Source organism: Spermophilus citellus, assembly GCF_964194105.1.
Source record: "Spermophilus citellus genome assembly, chromosome: 15".
Taxonomy (NCBI): Eukaryota; Metazoa; Chordata; class Mammalia; order Rodentia; family Sciuridae; genus Spermophilus; species Spermophilus citellus.
Genome location: NC_138195.1, coordinates 51272592 through 51276755, shown reverse-complemented (window position 1 = coordinate 51276755; position 4164 = coordinate 51272592). Strand labels below are relative to the sequence as shown.

Genomic DNA, 4164 nt, shown 5'->3' with positions numbered 1-4164 from the left:
GATGTATTAGTACATGAGAAAATGAGCACTATGTGTGTGAGCCACCCACAGTCTCAAGGTTTCTGTGTCTTCTACTTGAACGCATCCTAGGTGACCCACTCCCCTGTTCACACATCCAAATGTACACCAAGTTCTAGCGACTCGACCTTCCAAACATGCCTCCCTCTGAGCACCTGATCTCCACCTCTGCTCAGCCCAGAACTTCTCACAGACACCAGAAGAGACTTTCTAAACTGCAGATCTGTGTAAAGTCCGGCAGTGGCTCCCATTGCTTTGTGCAAAGATTGAGATCAAGGTTCTTAATGTGGTCATCAGTGTTCTGTATGACATGAGCCACCTGCCTTCTTCAGGCCTCATCTCCCATTATCCCCTCTCCGTAGCTCACGTTCACACACACACACACACACCAGTTACACATACCAAGAACCCATGCCAGCTACATCAAATCACTCCCCATGAGGCTCTGTGCCTTGGCACGCATCGTTCACTCCATGTGACGCCCTCCCCAAATCTTGCTCTTGGGAAAATCAAAAGGGACTTTATGGAGTAGGGGCCATCTGAGCCCTAGGAATGAGAATTGTCCACCATGACCGTCTCTCTCCCCTGTGCTCTGAGAGCAAATCTGCTCTTGTCATCAGTGAAGCATTAGCTACGTCAGTACCTGTGTCCGAGTCTCCTCTCCAGGATGCAAGTTCAGACGGGAAGCATCCTGCCTCTGCCGTCTCTCTGTCTTGGTCCTCAGCATGTGCTCAGACCACAACCATTGGCCTCTCTCTCATTCCCACTGGAACAGAAATGTGTTCTACCAGAGAATATTACAGCTTGAATCTTGAACATCCCCCAAGGGCCCATAGGTTAAAGACTTCATCACCAGCTTGTGGCACTATTGGGAGGCCATGGGAACTTTTAGGAGGTGGGGCCTAGTGGAAGGAAATTAAGTCATTGGGGACATGTCCTTGGAGGTTATCTTAGGACCTCACCCTGCTCTGTCTCTCTCTTTTCTTCCTAACTACCATGAGGTGAACAGACCTCCTCTCCACCCCATGGCTCCCGCCATGATGTACTGTGCCAACAGAGGCTCAGGGCAGCAGGGCCAACATTTCCTCTTTTTAAGTTGTTTATCTTGGGTATTTTGTCACAGCAATGGAAACCTAACATACTAGGGGAGAGGCCACACACAAGATGGTAGTAATCAGGTCATGTTTGAGAAGAAAAACAGCAGAAGATGAACCTGTGGGAGGAGAATGGATGGTTGAAGTCTTTGGATTCCAGGTCTCTTATTTCCTGAGTGAAACTTGCCTCTTCACTTTTCACATGCAGCCCTGACATCTGTGAACAGACCAGCACTATCTCACATGCAGCTACACACACCCACCCACCCCACCCCCCACACACACACACCTGCTAGCAACACTGGTGGTGGTGGTGGAGACAATGTGACCACACTGACACACAGATCTACGCTGGTTTCCAAGCTGAGGATCATAACATCTGTGCCCAGTACTACATGTCCCAAAAGGAAGCTCGTGCTTGAGTTTTTGTTTTAATCATTCAGCAAACACCGTGTCTCCCATGGGCCAGGACCTGTGCTAGGTGGCGGGATGACCAGAAGGACCCAAGGAGTTTCCTCTGGCCTCAAGGAAAGAAAGCAGGCATTTCAAACAGAAAACACGTGAGGTGACTTTAGTCCAGAGGACAAGGGAGGAGCACAGAGAAGGAAAGGAGGGGGTAGCGTTAGCTGACCCAGGAGCGAGGGGATTTGGACGGAGGAGGGACCAGAGGAACCATCCCACAGAGGACGCGGCGTGAGTGATGACCCATCTCGCTTTCTGCTTCACTTGGTGCCGCTGCTATAACTCGTCGATGCATTTTCTGCTTTGAAAAAAGAAAAAAGAAAGAAAGAAAATGGCATTTAAAGCCTGGAGCCAGTTAGGAAGATGATAGTGATGGATGAGCCACCAAAAGGGGGTGCAGGGGAGGTGAAGGTTTGTGGCCTGGATGGCCCCGTAGAGGGATTTGGACCATATTCAACATAAAGCCATCAAAGGTCTCAGGGCCTGGTGACCACGGCCTCCACTCCAGGCACAGGGAGCCAAGGACAGAGGCAGGGACTTGGCTGTATCTCTGAGGCTGTGAAGACAGCCACCTGTTCCCAAGACAGCTTCTTGCTCCCGCCCATTGTTCCCAAGGCTCCTAATGAAGCACCCACGCTCCCTCACGCAGAGGAAACACATCGCTCACATGAAATCACTCCTCCTTCGTTTTTCTCCCTTTGCCAATAAGGGGGGGAAGTGCCTTTGGTCTCTGCACACGGTTGTGTGTTCACACGTGTTCATTCTGGAGAGGACAAAGGCCCTGGGGTCTCTCCACCAAGGCAGAGGCTCAGCACTGGTTGGGTTGAAGGGACAGAGCTGGCCTGACACCCACCTGGGCCTGGGCACCCAGCAAGCTTCACAGCCCCCAAGTGTGCGTGGATCCAGCCGGGTCAGCAAGCTCCCTCCACGGTGGCATCCAGGGGGGAACCAAGATGAGACAACCCCGACCAGCAGGAGGCAAAACCTGTTCCCAAAAGAAAGAGAACCAGCCTTCGCAGCGCCAGGGGCCCCTCGTCACCCAAACACCCAGGCTGAAAGTCTGTCTTATTTGGTGCTGCTTTTATAATGCGTCAATAAATATTTTCTGTTTTAAAAACTGCTTTGGCTTCCTTGCAGGAACATGTACTCTCCTTACATCAACATATCTAGAGCTTTATGACCAAAGTTTGTAACAAGCTGATAGAAATCCAAAGGGAAATAGATCCTGAAAGATGCAAAAACATGACACTCCCCCCACCCAGAAAAAAAAAAAAACCCACCACCGCACATGCGCAGCTCCCAGGCCAGGCCTGTTCTCCAGAGCCCCGGAAGCTTCCTTGCCCTTGGCAGCCAGGCTGGGGAGCCCCCCCCACTCTGCCCCAAATCCCCACCATCTGGCATTTTTGTCTGCAAAGCACAGGCCCTGCTACCCTGGGCTGCCTGCCCACCCTGTGGATAGAGGAGCCCAGACGCTGGAGAGGGCTGCCCGGGCTCTGCCTCCTGACATGGTAACAAGACAGACACACACATGTGTGCATGCATGCACATGAGCGACACACATACACACACACACACACAAACAGAACAATACTAGGAACCCTGCTGCCTCCCGGCTCTGTCACCGAGGGTGCAAGCCAGCCCTCCATCTTCTGCCAGCTCTTTCCTAACCCCACCTTCCCCACTCATCCACCAAGGGGAGCAAATGGGAGGGAGGGAGAAAAGGGGGGAGAAAGGGAGGGAGGGAGGGAGAGAGGGAGGAAGCAGCCGCAGGGGCGCCAGCAGGACTGCAGGGAGGAAGCAGAGCCCTAGGGAGGGTGAGCAGGCAGGTGGCAGAGGGGCCTTCATTTGCTGGACCATCTGTCAGGAGCCAAGGGAAAGCCCCCAGCTCCACAGCCCAGGCCCTCCCCATGCGCGTGCGCATGCACACACACACACAAAAAAACCACAAACACACATATACAACCATACGCACACAGGTGCTTACACTAACACAGCACTCATTCATTATGTAGCCGAAATATATGCACACTGAAACATACTCATATAACCCCACAAGCATACATACACACCCACCCAGCCCCCACACAGACCCATGCACAAGCACACATACACAGGCACACACACTTGCACACAAATGCACACACATATTCATATCACACACAATCCCACACACATGGATACACTCATACACATATTCTCTCTCACATACATCCACACACACGTACCAATACTAAGTGCACACACATGGCCACTGAAATAATCACACACATTCACACATATATGTATACAATCACCTACCAGGATCTATGGGGTCTGCTCTAGGAACCCCTCCCGGGGATACCTAAACCCACAGATGCCCAAGTCCTCCCTATGAAATGGCTTAGCCTTTGTGTATAACCTACGCAACTTCTCCTGCGTACTTTTAAATCTCCCTAGATGGCTTATATACCTAATTCAATGCCAATGTTGTGTAAATAATCATTATGTGACATTCTTTAGGGAATAATGACAAGAAAAAGAAGTGGTGGTGCCTCTTCAGGACACAGGCGATTTTTTTCAAATGTTTTACATCTGAGATTGGCTGAATCTA

The 4164-nt window shown here is 51.1% G+C and overlaps 1 long non-coding RNA gene across 2 annotated transcripts in view; it reads right to left on the bottom strand.

Annotated features, from left to right (window-relative positions):
* Positions 1 to 1754: 1754 nt before the first annotated feature.
* LOC308633998 overlaps positions 1755 to 4164 on the bottom strand; it is a 15709-nt gene continuing 13299 nt past the window's right edge. The window contains exons 1-3 of one of the 2 annotated variants that reach the window (XR_014018932.1): positions 2855 to 3208; positions 2428 to 2559; positions 1755 to 1872 (exon numbers count right to left, since the gene is read on the bottom strand). This is a non-coding gene — a long non-coding RNA (uncharacterized lncRNA). Of the gene's footprint in view, positions 1873 to 2427; positions 2560 to 2854; positions 3209 to 4164 lie in introns of those variants that run through there. The other variant, XR_014018931.1, reaches the window with a different exon arrangement.